Here is a 23434-nt window from a genome sequence, read left to right as displayed (position 1 = left end):
CATTGTATGTATAATTGAATGTTACAAATACAATTACTGTTTGTGGGAAAAATGTGTTCTGTTCCAGGGTGAATGCAGTTTTGGATTTTGATTTATCCATTGGCAGAACATGTGGGAAGTTTTTATTACAGTTATGAAATTAGCAGTTATCCTCTGTCCTCTGCCCTAGGAGCAGCTACCACAGGAGAGACCCCCGCACCTCTGAAGAGCAAACTAAAACTAATCATCTCTCCTTCTGCCACCAGATGTTAGCCAGGCTGTTTGATGGGGCTAATGTGGGCTATTATGATTGCTATGTGTATGCATCCTGGCAAAGAATGGTTCCAGAGAAGCTTAAAAAGCAGCTACAAACCGCTTTCATCTCTGTACAAACTCGCAGAGTCTGTTGTCAGCAGGTATCATCCTTATGTAACATAGATCAATTCTCTTTCTCCCCCAAAACTTCTTCTGAGTGAAGATTGATGAGCTCCTCTCTCTAGTCTTGTTTTTAATAACTCTGTTGGAGTCATATAGCTCCCACCTTCATTTCTTATTTAGCAGAAAGGGAAATAGAAACTCTGACAAGAGCAGTGCTGGTTTATATTATCATGTGGTTGACAGAAGCTGCAAGAAAATGCAGAAGCCAAATAAGAGGAAACCTCTCTGTCAGCTGAATTCAGGAAGGCTACCATGTTGGGTGTGCTCAGTGACCCACAAAAGTTTTGGGATGGGTTAGCAGGTGCCCCTGCCAGCAGAAATTTGGGACTTGAAGAAGAAAAATCTCAGATTTCCTTTCTCGTAGCAAAACATCTTGCTTTTTCAACCACCCATGGGAGATGTGATGGACCTCCACCACCTTCACATCAGAATTTGATTCTTTTGCCCAGCACACCAACAGTTTTCCCAGTTTTATCAAAAATCTATGCTACTTGGAGGGCTTTAGCCCCAGGAATCATGGGACTATGACCGAGCACTCCTTTTCATTCTGTAATAAACTTGTGGAAGATGGGAGTATGAGGAAATGTTAAGGGACCTCTACATTCTTTACATCTTAGGACTGCTACAATTTAGGGCGCTTTTGCTTAATGGTTGGTGACAGCATTGTTGTCAGTTCAGGACTTTTTTTCATATCACAGTGGTGGCTCTGTCACAAGTAATATAAAGATATTGAGCAGAACATTTAGGAAATGTCAACATTTATTTTTTCAGGCTTTCTCCAGAGTATTGTAACTTTGCTGCTTAAAACATATGGCCTTATTTCAGACTGAACCAAATACTGCTCTAAACACAGTTGTGCTACACTGGAAGGACTTCCTTTAAATAACTTTTGATCATATATATTGTCTCAATGGCATTTAAATATGAATGAATATGTGGTTTGATAAACTTAACTCAGCAGGGGATGTGAGAGGTGCATGTGGGGGTACGAATTTCTCTGTTAACCCTATGGGGAAAAGTAAATTAAGTACATAAACTAAGATATCTTGCTCTCTGCATTCTCCTTCCTTTAGCTGTAGATGAAACATATCTGACTTGAAAATGAAATAAGAAATGCTGCAGAAGGCACATTCTCAAAAGGCAGCTGTCAATCTGGATGAGGAGATGTCAAGGGCTGCACATGGGGAGTGGACACAAGCTGTAACACCTGTCAGTCAGTCAGCCACTGGCATCTTGTCATGGGGCTACTTCATCACACAAACTTTAAATAACCATCAGTGACTCCAGAAAGCCATCACCATGAGGCTGTGTGAGGAAGCTTGCTCTGCAGCCCAGATGCTGAAGGCCTCATTTGTCTAGATGCAGTTTATTATTACACTCTGAAAGAAGCCCCCATATGTTAGTAGCGCGCTGGGATTTAGTGGTGGTAAAGCAACTGCTGGTGCTGTGGGGTGATAGCAACTTGGTAAACAGCCACTATCTGGCCAACAAATTACATTTCAGTATGGATGAACAGGCTTCCAGCACTCCACGGTCTCCATGATTCTTCTGCCCCAAGATGCCTGTACATAGTTATTTTAGCCTGAAGTATTTCTGTTGATGATCTGCAGACCTTGATGCAGATTCATGTGCATTAGCACAGATAATTGCCTGTCTGGGTGCTCAGTAAACCTACCATCTGAATGTCTGGACTGAAGGGCTCTATTTTGTTTGAGTACTATACATAGCCATAAGATTTCAGTGTTCACTGCTGGTTTAAAGTGTTATAAGACACTTTACTGCCTTGGCTAATGAACCTGAGCTTTAATATTGGAACAACTGGTAGTAGAATGTTTAATTACATATGGAACAGCTGTAAGTTGGTGCTTAAACATGCATTTAATCAGATGAAAATGGCATTGCTTGGAACCTGCTTGAATGTTCATGTGTCCCTTGTCATTCGTATTACTGAGACACGTAAAAATGAGGAAAAACTTCTGCTGAAGAGGAATGTACCAGTGAGTGACTACTTCCAAACCCCAGTCAGAAGAGAAAGTGCACTATTGTTCCCCAGAATGTAGTCTAAAATACCCTTGTGACTTTTCTGAGTTTTTATCAAAATAAGTAGGGTACCAGGACCAACATCTGAAACTTATTCCTGAAATTGAAAATGGAAAAGAAAATGGGTACCTGTTAATCAAAGAAAGATGCAATCAACATACATTGACCTAACTCTTTCTATGAGAAAAAGAAATGGTGACTAGATACTTACAATGCACAGAGAATCTGTCTACAGAAATTTTGATGTTTTAATCTAATTTGATTTTAATGGGGGGAAGGGGGGGGGGTTGTAGTTCAGTTGTGTTTTTTTTCTCTCAGAGGCAGCCATCTAATAGAGAGATGAGATCAAACCAGAAAATTTCATAGGACTATGAAAGACTTATAGAGGGCTTTTTCAGGAAATGCTGTTTCAGCTGAAATTCAGCAAGACCCCAGTGTTTTTCAGCTCAGTTGTTTTAAGAAGATCAAAGGTTCAAATGAAGCCTGAAGAATCATTTTTCTTATTTTGAAGGTAATCAAGCATGCCAGTGGGCAAAGCTTTTCTTTCACCTCCTGCCAGTTCCTTGCCACACCATGACATATCACAGGCTGATCGGTAGTAGAATTTGGTTTAGAAGAACGTGAAGTCCATGAATAGGGATTTCACAGATTCAGTTCAACAACGAATTTCTAGGAAGCCAGGAAAATATTTTGGTTGGTCTCTGCTTACAAGAGTCGAAGAAGAACATAGCTACAAGCATAGAATTTTACCACCATGGGAGGGCTTTCCTCTTCGAACATCCCTTTACACTGTGAATTTGAGAAGATAAATGTGGCTGAAGCAAATGCCTCACTGCTCCACAAAAGTACAACACTAATTTTTGCTGGCAAGTCTCCCTTGCATCATTTCCTCTGAAGAACTCCAAAATTAAAGCTTTGGGGAGGAAAAAGATATGTTTGTTGTCTAAAGACAACAATATTTGTTTTAAAAATTTGCCTCTTTGTATTAGTCAAACCAATTACAAATTGCTGGTAAAGGAGGCATCAGACAGTCATGTAACAGACACGGTGTTACAGAAGTAACATATAAAATTTGTTCCTTTTTGCCAATGTTGCATTTACTTGGTAAATTGAACACCTCAGAAATTTGCCAGGGGGATTTTAAAAAGAAAAAAGAAGCTGTTTCATGAAGATTGAGGAAATGCAAATTTTAGCAGAAAGTTCATGTCTTCCTTTGAATATATAATTCCAATGTGAGAAGAAAGATCTCTCAGACCATATTGAGCTGCAAGTGTTCACTGAGCAGAGAGAAAGCAGGCATATTAGTAAGCATCGTTTGCCACCTTGTACAAAATAGCACTGTCTAAACTGCAGGGAGCTGTAAAGAATCACATGCCCTAGAGAGCTGGTGCCATTCAGATGTAGCTCAGTTGTTTGTCCTGATCACTGAATGTCTCTTTTATGGTCTGTTTCCCCACATTTTCCTCTCAAGGAAATGAGGGTTTAGGGAAAGAGAATGGAATAACACATACCTGTGTGCCATCCTAGCATAGAAATAAAGTCACTAACAATCCAGGAACATAAAATTTGTGTTATGTAGAAACTGAAGAGCTTCATAATCCCTACCACAGTAGCTAAGTAACCATGTAGTCAAATGAAGCCGATGAGGAACCATTAATACCAAAGCCAAATCATCATTAGATGTGGAGTGTCCCTCTCTGAAGAATTTCAAAACCTTCCGGTATTCAGTCCCGCATGACATGCCTCTGTGAACCTGCTTGGCAGGGAGGTTAGACTAGGTGGTCTCTAGAGATCCCTTCCAATCCCCATCATTCTGTGATTTTGTGATTCTGTGGATCCATCAAAACGTAAACACCAATTATGATGTGAGCCTTGGTGAGTAACACAATGCTCTGGCCATTTCTGATCACAGTCACTGTAAATTGTTTACCATGAGATTCAAATGAAGTCTCGCAAACAGCGGTTCAGGGAAATTTTGAATTTGATGATGAAATGCCAATAAGCCAAAAACCTGATTTTTCTCTTGGTATAAAGTAATGGTGCATTACACAAAGGCTATTCCAGCTGAAGATTCATCCAATTAACATGGCAGCTCATTAGAAAGATTGAATATTATTGGAGTGGGGGAAGATCAGTAAGCATGAGTTTCAGACTACTTTTAAGCGCATCAATCTGTAACAGATGCTATTTGTTAATTATCCTGGGAAATGCACAAAAAACGTTGTACACATCAAACAGCCCTTTACACAGAGTACTCTCCAGCTTCTGGAAAACATCACTGCAGAAACATTTTAGTTGGGAATTTTTGTTTGTTTTGTCAATGACAGCTGATGCTTATGCCCCATTTAAAAGAAAAAAAATAAAATCAAGTGCTTGAGGGTGAGACTTAGATATAATAAACAAAAATATTCTTTCCTTCTGGCTGCTATAACAGGTAGCCCTAAAACTGATGGCAAATGCAGAGGAGGACAGGGGAGAGAAGATACTATTTAGAAAACATGTTTTGCACTGGAAGGCTATAATTTCTAGTAACCAACTATATGTGTCTCCCAGATGACCTAACAGTGATCCAACAGGTGTGGATTGATATGAGGCATGTGCAAGTGTCCCTCTCATGAGGTGGCTTATAAAATAACCTGGCAACCTTAGAAATAAAATAGATGAGCAGACTTGCTTGTCAAGCTTCACATGCAAGACAAATTAAGGAATAAAGAAGTGGTAATTTGGAGACCTCCAAAGGACATATTGAACTCCTTCCTCTGAGTTATTTTTCCGTGAGACCAACTGCACAAAAAGGATTGGGATTAAAAGCAGAGTCCTCAAACACTAGCTATAAATCCAAACATCCTGGATAAAGGTTGGGAGAGGGGTGTGGGGACTACTGACAAAGCAGCGAGATACAACATAAGACAAAAGGAAGATGGAGAAAACAGCATAGAAAGGATGTGGCTTGAAAGCATCAGTAAAGGTTACAGCCCAGCATGTGGAAGAAGCAGGTGCCCAGGCTGCTGCTACATCTCTGGGTGAGAACTGCAGTGCTGCTCAACACTGACAAACAGACCTAATGCAGAGCCTGAAGAAGAGATTAATTTCAGCCCACATTATCTGTTGTACTTTAAGGTATTTGTTTCAAAATGGGATTTTCACTTCTGTGGCTGAAAGATTGGCACTGCCAATGGAAAACCTCTTGTTCCTAACTGAAGCTGGTCTAAGTATTTAAAGCAGATTCAAATAAACTTGAAGAAGCAGCTGCAAGAAGCTTGTATATCCTTAGAAGTAAAAGCAGGTAAAAATGTCAGGGAAAATTCACCCTTCGGACAGTATTATTTTCTGGCTCTAACTAATAAACATGCTCTGGCAAGGATTTTGCAGCCCCAGCATTTTGTTGCACTTTATGATTCTTTGAAGGAGCCCATCAGTGTTGCCCATCAAATTAACACAAGTACAAACACATATGAAAACTTAGGTTTTTCCATTTTTATTTCTCCTTGATTTCCATTTTTACTATGTTTCAACTTTTATTTTACTGTAAATAATTAGTTAACTCTTTTTAGAAGTCTGAAAAAACGCACACTTATAGAAGTGTTTAGATGTCCAAGACCTTTTTTGCTTTTTCCAACTCTGCCAATAGTTCCAACCAGCTGAGTAACCCCTAATATCTTACTGCACAGAGTTCAGAACTGTTCTGAGGTTTGTGAAAGCCCCTAAAACACAGCATTTGCGATTCAGGTTCCTTTAGTTATGTGTTACTTTGTGCACTCAACTTCAACGTTTTAAAACATTTTATTTTTAATATTGTTCAGAGATTCTATTAATTTCTAGTGCCTCCAAAGCTTTTTTCCCTCATGTTGAATCTTGCCACTCACTTTCCTTACTCTTTTACTTAATACTCAGTGTCCTGATCTAGAGAAGAAAATAATTTGTAACTATGCATATAAAAACATATATACATTAATTAAAATATATATTAATTATTATTTTGTTATATTCTTTGTGTATTTTTCCTTGCCTTTGCAACATTCCTTTACTTCTCTCTTTCTATTTGTCATTTCTTACCTCTGTTTTAACTCCAATATTGCTTTCTTCCCCACTGTCATCTTTATTTCTTCATAACTTTTCCTGCCTATGTGTACAAAATTGAAACTATTTCACTAAAGAAGAAAATGGCTGGACCATCATGGGAATCATTGTGGACAAGTAAATATGAGAAACATCACAGTCATCTTCTATGTATTTCTAGAGTTTAGTTTTAATGTAGTTAAAGCTATTTGTTTCTCGTTTTCTGCAGACAGACTAGGAAACATCCTCTTCTCTGTACAAGGTGGTGTCATTTTCCAGGGCATGGGAACCAGAACACACCACCCCCAGCTCCCATTTATGACCAACGTGATGCTTGTATAGCAAAGCAAATGATGTTTCTGCACACCAGCACCATGAGTTCATGCTCCTGGGGATAAAGCACAGTGAAATCATGCACTCAGCCACAGCTCTTTCTCAGACACAGGCAATCTTCATCCAGATACTACACTTTTACATTTGTCTGCTTTCCTTCCAGCACACTTCCCTAAGGAAAAAGCATTTTCCTGCTGAAAAAGATATTTTGGTGAACTCTCGATGAACACGCTCCTACACACCAAACCAGTTAAACATAAGAAGTCACTTTATCAGGCTATAAATCATTTGTGAAATGCATTAATGCTGATCAACACCCTTTATCATTTCTTCAATTCTGTATCTGGCAGGAGAACACTGGAGTAACTCTTTCTAAAACAATTAGCTGATAAGTGTTTTGGGCTGACTAATCATAAAGAATAGGCCTGGCAAATACAAACAAGGCAAATGATTTTACACAATCATTTTGCTGCATCAGTCTGGTATTTTTTTTGAGCAGCAGTGTAATAAGAGGCAAAGCTGGTTCCCCTTGTTTGTAGTTACGGCTTTTATAGTCCCTTTTTTGAGTTGCAGTTCTCAATTGCCTACAATTTTGGCATGCTTCTGATCAGAGCTTTAAAACTTTGTGTTCCAGTTTTTCATTTGCCATTTTCTATACTTTACTTTTTTAACTTAAATTCCAAACATTTTCAGGACTAGACAAATATGGGGTGTTTTTCCACTTTAAAAAGAACAACACTTCCCACCAGTACTTTGGCAGTGGAACTGTATTTCCGAAATTGGCAGGTGCATCTTTTGTACCAGGAAGAGGCTATTTCCATTCTTGCTTAAAAAACTAAATGAAAAAACCACCCACATCTGGACAAATTACAAATGTTTGCTGAAAAAAAAAAAATCCTTTTCACGGTGAGTCAGTGAAGGGACAATAAGCCTGAACAAAGGGTTTCTATTAGCCAAGAAGGATTTCATTTCAGCCCTCAGTTCTCAATTTTTCTGAGATCCTGAACTGTGAATATCCATGTGTAAAGGTGCATAAAATAATGAATGGCATGACTATGTATTCTGCGCCGTTCAATGAAATAGGGGCCATCAAATGAAGCTATCAGGAGACAGGTTCAAAGTAAACAAGTTTTTAGAAAAGCACCATATTCTAAGTTTCCATTTATAGGTAGAAAAGTAAAAAAAGTAACTTCTTTTTTTAATTCCTTCCGCATTTTTTACTTGATCAGTGAAAGAGAAACAAGTAGAGACTACTTTTATATTGTGATGGCTATTTCATAAGTACTAAAGAAAATTCCCTCTTCAGTCCTTTACCAACCACCTCTTCAGATCTGCCATCACAAAATTATTTGTTCAACAAAACCATGAAATAGATGTTTGTAAGAGACTTCAAGAGATAAAGACATCCATTCCCTAGCTCCCAAAAAAGATCAACTTTGAAGATCTTCTGTAGAAATAACATAGTTATAAAAACCAATAAACACAATATATACCTCACTCTCCTTTTCTACTGTAAAATACAGGCCCATCTCGATATTATTTAGGTAACTAAACAGGATATTTATGGAAAATTCTCTGAAATGCATTTGGCTACTTATTGTTCTCTAGATACAATTGCACTTTCAAATGGACTAATTTATCCTTCAGTCACACCAAAAAATTGCTGTCAGCAAGCTTTCATTTTGACAATCTTGCATGCATAGTGAACTAAATGTATTGGAGGAACAAAGAAATACCAGCTTAAAAGTTAACTGGAATGTTGACCAAATATTTTAATGAAGGTTTTGATTCAAGTGAATATTACATAAAACCCATCCACTCAATATTTGAATTGAGAAAGTTCAGAAAATTTAGAGTTTGGGGAATAAACAGTGCTAAATTTGAACATTTAAAACCCTAAGAAGCTGCTTAAAGGTGAAAATGATGACTAGAGCTTCTAAAAGAACAGATGAAAGGGAATTGTCTCAGCTATTAAAAGATGTTTTGACCTTTGGATCTGACAAAACAACCACCTCAAGGCTGTTGATTTTATAATTCCAAGGAAGACGTGAAAACTCTCATAAAATTATATAGAATGCTATAAATGATATGGATTATTACATTTCCTATCAGTTCAGCCACAGCAGTACTGACTTAAGAATGACAATTATTTACTCTGAGTTATAAAAGAAGTCAATTATATGGGCAGTCTCAGCTTGAGAATAGGATAAGGACGCAACCGCTGAAGGCAGCAGGCTGGGGACAATGACCTGCACACCTGCCAGTGCCTGAAGAGATAACGCAGGCTCTTCCAGACTGAGCTATCATACTCAGTTCCTACATCATTGCTCATTTCTGTGGTTGTTGCAGCTGGGGGGAAGGGATGAGCTGTGTAGGAGTTGCTCTGTGGAGGAGAAAGAAGTGGCCCCTCTCTGCAGCAGTCAGTGGGTCCACTTGCATTACTGAGCTTTGACTCACTTCATGACGTGAGTTGTCGAGTGCATGAACTGCATTTCTTTTGGGTGAGAATAAATGGTAGGGTGTATTCCAGGAGTACAACTAATGTTCTCCAGCTGCTAATGGACACTCAGTCCGTGGGACGTGACTAGAATCCAAATAAAGAATGGGAGTCCAAATATAGACCAAAAAAGGATCCAACACAAATACAGAGTTGTAACTCAGTCCTGACTTTTAGTGATTAATAATGAGTTTTCTCCTCACAGTCATTACTCACTGCTAGGATAAAGTTGGAGACCAGTGGTTATTTAATTTGATTCATATACTAAAGACCTCTATTTTGAAAGAAGCAGCTTTGTTTCTGCATACTATACTGAAGACAGGAAGTTCTGGCTAGAATGAAAGACAAAGGGATCAGTACCTTGCTTCTGGTCCTTGGTTAGGTATGAAAAAGATGCAATTGCCTAATGATGACCCATGGAACTTGTTCTTCTTATGATTTGTCAACGAAAAAATCTGATTCAGATGCAAAGGGATTAATTTCAAGCATTGTTTTTTTTTCTGATGGCCATGATGTACACCTTTTAAAGTGAAGAATGGAAGACTCATCTTACTGGAGAATCAAAAGACTTCTGGAACACCAGGCTTATTTTACCTCCACAAGCAAGAAGTTTAGGGTAGGGGGAGGATGTTATGTTGATGTGCTGCACATCTTCTGGCTTCCTGTAGGTAAAATAAAGGGTTTGTTTAAGCATAGCAACTGTGGAAGCATGAAAAAATTATCTTAGATTTTCTCTTCTTTGAGGCACATTACTGCGGAAGTTTTGAACTGATTGAACAACTTTGTAAGCCATCACTTTTACCTACAGCTGCACATACTCTTTCATGATCTCTAGCTTTCTGAAGGAAACCTGGTCCTTAGTTTCATATAACACATAATCCTAGTGAGAATGGACACAGTTTTCTTAACTGAAGTTGAATGCGTAACTCTGGCACCACTCCATGACGCTCTTACCTTTGCTGTGGTAAAGAACAATGATACATTACCATCTACCTGTCAGTAAATAGCCATTCACTCAAGGAGTTTGTTCGTGTGCATAATGAAGCAGAAATGGTACCTCCAGTCATGGACCACTCTCGGGGTTAAGATATCCACTGTGAAACATATGATTCACCAGCATCCTCTCATACTTTTTCTATATGGGTGTCAGCAGTGTGGATGCTGTAGAACTGATTTGCTACTTCAGTCAAGGCGCCATCTCCACAATCAAGCACCTCTCAGCTCTTAGAGACCTCGTTGTCATAGGGAGGAAAAAAATACCAAAACACAACAGTATAATTAAGGCCTGCAATATTGCACCACACGGTTTTGCTGAGCCTCAGGCAACATGAAAAGTCCAAAGAATAATCCAAACACAGATGTTTCCACCATTACCTCCTGCATTGGATAGCTTATTTTTTTTCAAGGCAATTTGCAGCCTCAAAAGTGACAAGTCATCCACAAATCTAGAAGCTGGCCTGAAATCAACTCTCAACTCTTCATAGTGATTTCCATCTGTAAACCACCAGTACCCATTTCGACTTAAATCAGACCAACAACTCTACCCCTCAGAGTTTTTACTTTTTATCTGTTTTCACCACTTCTGCAGTCACCTTTGTAGCAAATAAAATCTTGTGCTTTCATCCTGCTTAACACAGCTTGAACACTTGCATTTCTGTAGGATGTTCCTCTAGCCCCTGCAAGGTCCCTATTTTAAACCTGCAATAAACACAGCTCAGGTTTTGTAGTATCCTTTCACAGTGACTAAAAGGTCCAACTGTGACAATCGACATACTGATTTACCTCGCTTTTGGTGTCTCTAGCTGGGCTGCTGCCTTGCACAGACTTTCCTTGCTTTGCCCTGGGTTCGGAAAAGAGAAGTTTTATAAAAGTTACCTTCACTGTCTGCCCAGGGTCCTTTCTTTACATGGAGAATATCGTATTTCTCTCACTCTTCTCTCTGGTCATTCTGTGGCTTGCTTGGATCTCCGTTTGATCATCTTTTCAGTTTTTAAGAAAATTCTTTTAAAAAAAGGCTAAATTTAAGTTACCTGAACTGACTTCCATTGGAAGCATCTGTCCTTATGCTGCAGTGATTTTCTCAGTCCATCAAAGAACAACAGCGTATTTTTCAATTAATAGTGACAAGCTAATAAATCTTAGGTGAGGTTTGTTTGGTTTGTGGTTCTTTTGTTTTTCCTTTCATACATATTTCATAAAGGGAGCAAAAAGCATCCATGAAAGTTTGCCTCAGAAGTACTTCATTGCCAGGGTTAAAATCACTGAGATGCTTTAATGTTTCCCAGAATGCATGATATTTTTTCCTATCAGTAATTTTTTTTCATTATGTTTCAATAATTGCTTGATAATTTAGGATGAGACTTTAAACACTTACAATATCAAAATAGCATCTACTTTACTTTAGAACAGCTAAAATTAAATGAATGACACAACTTGAGAAATAAAAGTGCTTCAGGAGGCCTACAATTAGCGTAATTTTCCATGCTATGTCAACCTAATCCTGAAATCAAGTAAATTTTGGAGGATTTTATATTTTACTTCTACGTATGTGTTCTTTTGAAAAGAACACATTTTCAGAACTCAGTGTTAAAATATTAACTGCATATCTATTTTCATAAACATGTTTTAGTAGAAAATAACAGCTCTTTTTTTTTTTTTTTTTTTAAAGAAGAAAGGAGTTTCCCAGGAAATGTATAAACCACAAAACACAACTTGTGCCAGAAAAATGACCAGGATATCATCACGCATCGAGGAGTTAGTGGTCATCAAAAAAGCTAATCTGAGTATACCCAGTTATGTGCCATGCTGCACTGCACATTCAGCATGGACTACATGCCATCCCTTGGTTGCGGGATCACGTCAGCTGGCTTAATGCAACAGGGGAGCCTACAGGCTGCTCCCACTGGGTACCAGCAATTCCAGCACCTTCCTGTGCTTACTTGCCTTATACAGCAGTACAGCAAGAAGTTCTTATGTGAGCATCCTTTCTGAGTGACAGCAGAAATAATGAACAGAATGTTCTCTTTTAAGAAAATCCTATAGTAACTCAAATGGCCAAAATGGGGTCACTCTTCTCACAGTCAGGGTCTTCAGGGTATGCTGCGCACGCATCAGAGGCCTGTTCAAAGCTGCGCATGGGGTTCCATGCATCTAAAGGGATGTAAGATTATCTGGACTCTTCTTTGTCTCTTTACAGTGTTAGCTCTAATAAACAACATTTGAAAGGATACTTCACAGAGCCTGAGTGTCTTCCTTACTGGCATCATAACAGACCGGCATCTCCTAGTGCAAAACAACTACTTGGTTAAAATTACTATTTGGAAACAGCAGGACTATCTAGACTGCAAATGGAAATCAGCTTTTCTCATAACAGCTTAATTTCTATTTTCCTCTTCTGTGTTTACTGAAATTGCAAGCGCCACTATTTAAGTAAAGGATTCATGCCCAGCATGTGTGCAGCTATTGCTGAACTTCTGATCAGCTCTGAAATATATTTTCCCTGTCCTTTCCCCAGGAGGACTTTCAAGAGGCATTGAGAAAATTGGCTTAGACAACCTGTTCACTCCAGTTTTAAGAACCATTTTTGATGCATTCAAATATATGCAAATGACTTACAAAATAATCTTTTTTAATCTTAAACATTCAAGACATTTAGTCCAAAATGCCTCTGCAGCAATTACATATAGCCATTACAGGATCTAATTCTGTCCTTCAGGCCTCTTGGCACTACCCCTAGAGATCAAATTGGCAACACCAACAGTAAAATTCTTCTACTACTTCATTAAGTGACCATAAGACAGTTAAACGTTTAGACTTGGGTTGTATCTTTGGCAGTTACCTACATGCACATCCATTATTTGAAGTACACAACTAATCATATGTTTGCTACAGAGAAAACATACCCTGCCTTTTACTGCAGAGATTCTGCAGACTACTTTTAGTATCTCTCACCACTCTCAGTCAGGCATTCATGCACATTGATAAAGTCCAAAAGAGCTTGCTTTTCTCTTATTGCAACCCAGGAGTCTGTTGGCCACCTTTGCCACAAGGGCACATTGCTGGCACATGTTCATCTTACTGTTCACCAGGACCCCCAGGACCTTCTCTGCCAAGCTCCTTTCCAGCTGCTCAGACCGCATTCTGTACTAGTGCATGCAGCTTTTCCTCCCCTGGAGCAGCACTTGGCATTTCCCTTTGTTGAACTTCATGATGTTCTTCTGTGCACAGTTCTCCAGAAGGTCCTTCCAAATAGCAGCAAAAATATCCAGTGTATCAAGCACTCCTCCCAATTTTGCATCATCTGCAAGCTTGCAGAGAATAATCTCTGTTCTCCCACCCAAGTCATTAATGAAAATGTTAACCAGTATTGTCCCCAGTATCAAGCCTTGGAGCACACCAGCAGTGCCTTGTCTCCTGTTGGACTTTGTGCCACTGATCACACCCATCTGACTGCACCTTCCAAACTACATCTCTGTCTACTTACTTAGTCAATACTTGATTAGTTTGTCTGTGAGGATGCTCAAAACACGCCTGGATGCGTTCCTGTGCAATTTAGTCTAGGTGATCCTGCACTGACAGGGGGTTGTATTAGATGTTCTGTGATTCTGTGATGTTACAGGAGACAGTGCTGGAAGTCTTGCTGAAGTAAACAATATCCAGTCTTCTCCTCCCATCCATTAAGACAATGATTTCATCATAAAAGCTTTTCAGGTTGGCTAAGCATGCTTTCCTCTTCATCAATCCATGCTGCCTACTCCCATTTACCATGCTGATCTTTCTGTATTTGCAAATGATTTTCAGGATTAGTTGCTTCATCACCTTCCCAGGGATCAAGGTGAAAATGGCTGCCTTGTAGTTTCCCAGATGCTGCTTCTTGGTCTTTTTGAAGACAAGAGCAACACTGGCTTTCTTCCAGTCCTCAGGAATCTCCCCAGGTCACCATGATCTTTCAAAGATAATCCAGAGCAGCCTCACAGTGACAGCAGACATCTTCCTCAGCACTCCTGGGTGTATCCCTTAGGTCCCATGGATTTGTGTTATGTCCAGTTTGTTTAAATGTTCCCTAACCTGATGCTTCTCCACTGATGGTAAGTCTTCCTTTCTCCAGATTATTCCCAAGAGGCTCAGGGACCTGGTACTGCAGAAGATAAATCTTACCATTAAAGGTCTAGGCAAAGAAAACACTGGGTACCTCCACTCTTTCCATGTCCTTCATCTTCTTCCTCATTCTCCACCTTTTCCCAACCTTTTTACTGTCAATTTGCCTGTAGCAGCCCTTCTTGTTGCCCACAACATATCTTGCCTGGCTGTTCTCACCCTATCACTGCACACTCCAACAGTATCTCAAGTTTTCTTGCAGGTCACCTGTTCACTTCTTCTGTGCTTACATTTAACTTTTGTTAGGAAGAAGTTATTCATCCATGCAGACTTCATACCACCTTTGCTCAACTTCCTGCATGTCCAGATAATAGTAGGGTTTTTTTTTTTTAACCTGGAGAATGTGATCCTTTAAAATCAAACATTTGCCATCTCCCGTGCAATTCTTCCAGCAACAGGAGATGAACTTCACTATCTTACGTTCTATCATGAGCACCAATATTCTATTGACCTTCTATTGTGAAGTGTGAGCACCAATAGAGCACCTTCCTTCATTGGATTTTTGATTATCTTTGTCAGGAATTTTTCATAGGTGCACTTCAGAAATGTTTTAGTTTGCTCATAGTCAGTTGTCTTATCTGTCCAATAGATGTTGCAGTGGTTGAAGTACTCCTTGAAGACCAGGTCTGGAAAAGTTGAGGCCTCTTCCAGTTGCCTGTGAACAGGTTCATTTGTTTCTTCTTCCTCATTGTGCAGTCTGTAGCAGACACCCATCACATCGAACTGCTTGTTAAAACAGACCCATAAAACCCCCAACTTGTTCTCCACCTGCCCCAAGGCATTGTTCCATGCATTCTCATTGCCTTGTCACAAACACGGTTATTCCTCTCCTCACCATTCCACATTGTCCTTCCCAAAGAGCCAGTACCCAACCACTGCAATGCACCAGTAATGTGAGCTATCCCACCACACCTCTATGATCCCAGTGAGGCTGTAGCCCTGCAACTACACACAGACCTCTAAACCCTCCTGTGTGTTCTCTCTGCTGCATGTGTTAGTGCACAGGCACTTCAGAGGCACCCAGAAAGTAATAATATGCAAATATCTTGTTTGTCTCAGCTAGAGAATACTTGCAATTATATTTTCACTACTGAGAAATTACCTTGTACGTCCTCCCGACAATCATATCAGGAATTACATTTAAGGTGGCAGAATCTACTCAGTATCATGTGTTAAATAGAGAACATGACTCAACATTCAGTGTTTGACAAGAATATGCAGCCTCATTGCATGGCCTTGCTATGTTAATTAGGAAAAGGAAAAAAAAAGAATTATTGAACTGTGCAGAGTACAGTATTTCTCTCATTAAATAGAATTTTGTCAGGCAATGAAAAGGGCAATTAAAAAAAAATCACAGTCAGGATAAAACACATCAAAATCCCTGACCTCAGTTTAGAATTCCACAGAGAAAAACGATATATAGTAATAGAGCACATGGACATGCTGGCTGGAGGAGAATGCTGAAGGTCATCTATGCCTGTCTCCCACTCAAAGCAGAGGTATTGCCAATGCTGTTGAGTCAGCCTAGGCTTTGTCTAGCCAAATCTCAAAAATCTTTCAAGGATGGAGAATATACAGCCTCTCAAGCTGCAGTTTGTGGACCATGTTCCTTCTTACATCATTTGGTACCATTCAGCAGAGCTTGTATTGGACATTAGGAAGTGGCTCTTCACTGAGAGGGTGGTTGGTCACTGAAACAGGCACCAGGAAGTGGTTATGGCACGAAGACTGTCAGAGTTCAAGGAGCATCCAGACAACAGTCTTTCTTACTCATATGGTTTAGTTTCAGGTAGCCCTGAAAGAAGCAGGGATTTGACTTGATGACCCTTATGGATCCCTTCCAATTCAAGATATTCTATGATTCTGTAATCCCATATAATAATAAACAGGCACACGGCCTCATGTGCTCCTTGGAAAGTTGTATCTGACCATCTTTATAGCCCTTCTGCAGAACCCTCTTCAATTCCTCAACATTTTTGTTGAACTTGAAGTGCTATAACTGGATCCAGGATCCAGATGTTGGCTCCACACAAGGCCAGCCAAGTAAGAGCATGTGACTGAGTGCATCGTCCAGACCTGTGTTCAGTAAACACCAGGTCCTTTTCAGAACAGCTGATACTCAGCCATTGCCTTCCCAACCTGCACTGATGCATGGGGTTATTCTGTTTCAGGTACAGAGATTTGTGTATATTGAACTTAATGTGACTTCTGCTGGCCAAGTTGTACAATGCTTAAGGTCTTTCTGGACTGACTGTAGAATAACTTCCTGTTACTCTTTCTGTCCTTCACAAGTTATTTCAGCTAAAAGGCTTTCATCTTCCTGATTTCATCCACAAGTGCACAAACAGTATTTTTATACTTCTTCATTGCCTCTTCTAGTTTCTATGACTTGTAAGCCTTTTTCTTGAACTTTAGTTGATCAATGAGAGTCTTGTTTAGACGGGTACATTTTTGTTGAATTATTCAAGAGATGTATGCGCGAGATGATATTGAATGACTGGACATAGTTTGAAGTTCAACTGATCTTTATAGATAAGCAAAGACTCATGAACATTCAATCTCTTGTTAGGGCCTACAAATTAGAAATTCCATTGGTTAAGAGTGGACATCTGAACAACTGAAGAAGTGGGCTGTGCTTTAAGGATCAGCAAACAATAATAATGTAATATGATCAAATACCAGCAGAATAGATTATAAAGTCAGGATTGAATCTTAACAAAAACATTAATGCTACAGAGAATTTAAACCTTTCAAAGTAGTTAATGGGATACAACAAGTCTGAAAAAGCAAGTGAGATTTTTGAAGAAGAAAGGAAAGTATATGGCCTAATTATAAAACTGGTCAAACCTAAGTGCATGAATATGAGGAAATGGTTCTACGGATTGCAGCTTGTAAATATATAATTGCAGTAGTTTCCATGAAGAAAGTCTCTGTAATGAGGGTCAAATATAACCAAAGAGCATCACTGGGTATCACTGCAGCAAAAACAACGTCAAAAGTTTTTGGAAGTGGCACGTCTGAGTTTGCTTCAGAAAAGTCTGTACAATAACTGCCTCTCCAGTGACCCACTGAAGATAGGCCTCTGGCCCTTCACAGCTGAACATATAAATTGATGGAGATCCTTCCAAGGTATAAAATACATGTGTATATATGCTATCTGGATGAGAAGAGGAAGAAGTTGTAGCACTCATCAGTGACCTAGAAGCAAAATACATTTTTCATTCTAATACATGTTCTTACTGACTTAAAGGCAAAGATAGCATAACTTAGGAATTAACTTTTGATTACTCTGATTTTAGCATTTTATTAGGATGTGGGTATATTGGTATGTTCTCGCATCTGTAAAGCTTATTTATCAAAATGTCTCTACGCCACAAATAAAAGGAGAACAGGCTGCATGTTTACTACTCTCTGAAGGATTCATAGACATAGATTGTATTTTCTCAAAAACAAGTCATGTGGAGGACCATCTATCATTGTCTGAAGAATGTGGCTCCCCAGCCATGATTTGTGAAATTGTGTTGTGAATTAGAATATTTTAAAGATTTTGGTCTCAGGTAGTGCATAGGCTCATATATCTAAGATTCCATAAGAAGAATCAGGTAACTAAAGGTTATGTGTTATTGACATAACCTTTAATTACCTGATTCTTCTTATGGAATCCACAAATTTAAACCAAGAATTGGGTCAGTCAAGTTGCCAGTGCTTCAGAGGGTGGGAAGAAGTCCTTGCTTCCAATCCTTTTTTGACAAATGTTACAGATCACAAATTTTGTCCAAAGCATTCTAGTTATAGATATCTATAATAACTATCACCAAGATGACTCCATTACCATGGAAAGTGATACTCATTTGTATATGCTTCCATCCTCTCACTCAGTGATCTTCAGATATCTCCAACAAAGAAAAAACATTTCAACAGAAAGGTTGGCTTGTTTTATTGTTTTGTTTTGTTTGGGTTTGCTTCTTGCTGTTGTGGGGTTTTTGTTTGTTTGCTTGGTTGGGTTTTTTAAGGTGAAATTCAAATAGAAGTAGTTAGCAAAGAAGCTCTGCAGGATCCATTGTCCCTAGAGAGTTCCTAAAAGAGTTCTTAGCCTACAAAAAGACAGTGCATTATGTCAGTGCTGGTGCAATTTACAGACCTGAGGGAAAAGTGGAGGATGACAACTTGATTAATGTCCTTTCTCTCTAGTCATGTTACTTGGAACCTGAAGAGATAATAAAGAAGGAAATATCCTATATGGATGGCATCACCCACTTTCCAGCCTGATGGACAGGATTTTTAATTTTTCCTTTACTTAAGTAGTCTGTTTTGGAGGAAAGCCTTCACAGGAAGGGAAGAAATTGAGAGCTGCACAAAGCAGCGGGGAATTGATAACAGTATCAGCCATTTACATTGCCTGGCTACATAAAATCTGTAAATCCTTATTCTTAGAAGTCTCAAATGCAATGTGCCTATTGGGATGATAGGGGGCAAAGTTATTTTGACTATTACTGCTGTCATTTCCATAACAGTACCAGTTTGACAAACACTTTGCAATTTCCCTTGTAAAGATAGTCACTGTTCTGAAAACCAGAATTTTAAGGAAGCTATTCAATTGCCTGAACATAGGCATCTGTTGCTATTGCAGATGACCTGGCTATCAGAGAGCTGAAGAGGCAGTTATAAAGAGAAGCTACATGAAACACTTCACTAGAGGCTGTTGGAGGCCAGGTAAGATATGTTTAGGTTTCTAAAAGAGCATCTGATTCTTATGCTTAGGCAGCTGATCTACCCTGCTCCCCCCCCACCCCCCCCAACCCATTTTTCAATGTTTCCTTGAAACTGATTCCACTGGAAAACATACTCTATATCTTACCTTAGTTTGCCTTTTTAGTCCAGCTATGAAAAGCAATGAGGCTCATTAAATTATACTTTCCATGGGTTTTTATACACAAACATACATCTCTGTCAATGAATATTTTCTATTTAACACCTTTTGAACAATTTCAGCCCATTTGACAGATGGACAGTGTCTTCAGATGCATTAACAACCTACAAGCGTCATGAAAATAGGATGGATGAATGACCCTATTAGTGCCCTGACAAGAAAAAGAATATGGTATGAATTTTATTATAGACATTGAAAAGCCATATAAGAGAGAACTAGTATGAGCACTCCAGCAGCATGAAAAACTTCATGTGGAGTTAACAGCTCTATAAACAGCAAAAAGTCCATCCATGGGAAGCCAGGCTTCTTGAGTTCCACAGAGATCACACTTGTTATCACACTTCCACAGCTATCTCCATCAACATGTGCCACCCATCTGTAAAATGCAAAGAGAAGTAAAGGCTCTAAACTAACTATTAAAACAAAGATCTGTAGGGGCCAGGAAAGATGATTTTCTTCTGATAGATTTGAGACAGAAATCTGAAATGGCAATCATGAAAAATACTGTGAGAAATGTATAGTAACACATTTGTAACTGAACTGAAAGAAACTTTCACAAGTACACGTACACATCCTATGAAAATACTATTAACTATTTTAGTAGTTAGCACTTTCAAAATCTTGTAGAAACTCTGGGGAAAATATTAGTTGTCAATCTCAGTTGGAATCACCATTTGCCATCATCAGCTTGGCCTAAGTGGGCAAACTTGCTGAAGCCTTAGGCCACAAGGTGGGAACTTTCACCTATGTTGAACTTCTGTTGAAGTTTTGTCTAGTTAAATGCTAGGCCCAAGAGCTAGTTCAAGCCAGAAGGTAAGGAAGTTACAACTGACAGCAGAAGCTGCATCCTTAAAGTTAAGAAAAGAAATGGCTTGCCTAGAGACAAAGGACCCAATGAAGAACATGAAGACTCCAGATCTTAATATGGCAATTGGTCCAAACTGTTGCATGAAGTGAGGTGAACTTATGATTATAATGGTATAATTTCCCAAGGGGGGTTTTTGGGGGGGTTCTTCTGTGGAGACACAGCCTAAGCTGTTACAACTGCTGCACCACTTAAATTATCCCATAAAACTTCAAGCTTGAGACTCCGGTGTGGGAAGCCTGGGGTGAGGAAACTTCCTTAACTAAACAGTTCTACTGTGTCTAACTAGTTCTCCCATACTTCTTTTTATGGCTACTGCAAGTTGTTACCTTGCTTGACAGAAGCAACACTTGGCATTCTAGCTTATTTTTATAAGTAAATTCCATGCAAATGAAAATGAATTGATCCCTCAATGTTTTCACTGGGGTCTTTATTGTTGTTTTGTTGTTTGGTTTATTCCTATGTAATGCATCCAAGTCCTTGGATATTTTAGGAAGTACCTGCATATTGGTTTTGATCTGCATATGAAACAGATAATCCAATGAGATCACTGCTTGCAGGTCTAGGGAAATAAACAAATAAACACTGTTGAGAGATTAATTTCCAAGAGAATCACAGAAATTAGAAAATGCCAGCATTATACTGCCTGTGAAATTTTACTTTTGTTTCTGTGCCGTATGGTGCTTTGTTTCATGACGTGCTTTGACACATCATTTTATTCCAGTGGAAACCATCTTGTTCACTGAATAGAGCTGACATTGTTTCAGATAGCTCTGTGACTATAGTTTCTTTTGCAGCAGCATAGGGATTTTATCACAGCTGTTTAGGCTGCCTGATAAACAACTTAATGGGATTTAGTTGACCCTAAATGAAAGGACAGACAGTCCTAATGTCTAAAAGGCTGTTAGATTTATGTAAGCCTTCTTACTAAATGGGTTACCTCAACTATCACAGCAACCATTTCCTGAATTTTGAGCCAAAATGGATGCATACTTTTGCTTATAGTGGAATTTAAGGAGGTGCCAGACAGAAGTCTTTAACTGGATTATCCCACAGTCATAGTTTAACCCCAGCCAGTAACTAAGGACCAGGCAACTGCTTGCTTTCTCCTTCCCCCACAAGGGGATGGGGGGAGAATGGGGAAAAAAAATACTCTTGGGTAGACAGTGTAATAGGATAACAAAGGGTGATGATGATGATAATGAAGTGAGATACAAATACAATTGTTATTACCAGGGAAGAAAAAGCCCTGATTCCCAGTTCTGTTTCTGAGCAGACATCCCACCTCCCAGCTCACTTCCCAAGGTGTATATGGAGCATGACATCAGATGGCATGGAATATCCCTCTGACCAGCCTGGATCAGCTGTCCTGGATGTACGCTCCCAGCTTCTTGTGCACCTGGCAGGGTGTGAGAAGCTGAAAAGTCCTTGACTTAGTGCAGACACTACAACTACCTTGCAACAACTAGAAACTTCAGTGCATTATTGTCATTCTCATCCTAAATCCAAAATACAGCACCATGCCAGCAACTAGAAAGACAAAACCAGGACACCGATTGATATGATATAAGGTTTCTAGAGTAATAAATGGCAGTGTCTAATATAAAGATTTCCTTAGGCTCGAGGACTTAAAACTGTCTTACATGAAACAGTTCTGCTTTAACTATTATGATCAGATACAATTAAGGGAACACACTGACTTAGTACGGATAAAGAGCTTTATATACCCTAATTGAGAACAAGCCTTTTACAAAATGTAACAATAGGATGACACATAGAGGAAAAGAAATGCAGCAAGCAGAGTTTATGGTGGGATCTAAAGCTCATATGAAGATTTTCATTACAAAACATTGCTCAGGTGGTTTTTTTTTTTTGTTTTATCTCCATATACGGGACTATTGTATTTGATCTTTTGTCCATTTTGGTACTCAAGGAATGGAGGAAAAGACATACTGAAGAGTTCAGTTCTTTCTGATGTGCTGTCAGATTAGTCATCCACATACTGGTCCTTGCTAATAGATACTCCTCAAAATAACTCAAAAGAATCTCTGAACGGCTGGAAGCACAAAAATACCCTATATAGATAGCTTTATTTATTCTTAGGATGAATGTAGCAATGAACTTTAATCCCTGATACCTAGCTGTTCAAAAAGTCAGAAAAATAACATAAAAATACAAGCACGTTTCTCTTAATTTATTATTTTAAGCCAATAGAGATTTCATCTGAATGCTTACTTATGTATAAAATTCTTTGCAGTGAAAGTTACCTACTCCTTATCACTCAACTACCTGGATAACAGAACAAAAGGACATAATTCTTCACTATCCTACTGTCACTCAATATAAGCATAGTGCATTGGGATAAACCACTGATATCCTGAGGACAGTACTTGAGGGAGTGCTCATCAAAGCTTTTATGCAGATGTGAATCATTACAAGGAGTGGTAGACAATAAAGAATGATGCCTGATCCCTCCTAACCCTTAGCAACATGCCATTAGAAGGGCCAATTGAATTCTCAGTTAGCTAGCCAGGAGCCAAAGGTAACCCCGTCAACAAGTAACCTTGGGTGATATGGTGAAGACATCAGCTGAAATAGATTGAGAAGCAGACATTCATGATGTGTCAGGTTCTTAGGCTTTTTTTCAGGAAGGGCTAAACCATTCCAACATTTCTTTCCGGGTGTTTGTATACCATTGGTGTACTCATCAGGTAGGACAGGGGAATTTTTGTCTCAGAACTGAAATATCAGGCATTATCCACTGCCATAAGCATGATGGAATATTTAATTGTTCTACTCTGGCATGGCAAAACTTGAAGTGAATTCTTGTAATTAGACTGACTGACACTGTAAGCATAGCGTTCCTAGTCTGTTAGTCATCTCTTTAAAAAGAAATTGCTATATCTCTTGTGGTTGCCTTGACAATCCACAATTTAAGCTACTTTTTAATACAAGTTTACCACAAAAGTACATGCTGTACATTAAAATCAAGTGGCTCCAATAGACCGCTTGCAGAAATTACATTGTCATTTACATAGAGTAGGCAATACATATGTAAAACAATATGGAAATGTTCTTACCATTCAGCAAAGTGATTTGTAGAAGTTGTATTGGTGTGCATGCATTTCTTTCAAGC

Source organism: Gallinula chloropus, assembly GCF_964237585.1.
Source record: "Gallinula chloropus genome assembly, chromosome: 3".
NCBI lineage: Eukaryota > Metazoa > Chordata > Aves > Gruiformes > Rallidae > Gallinula > Gallinula chloropus.
This window is presented reverse-complemented; position numbering follows the sequence as displayed.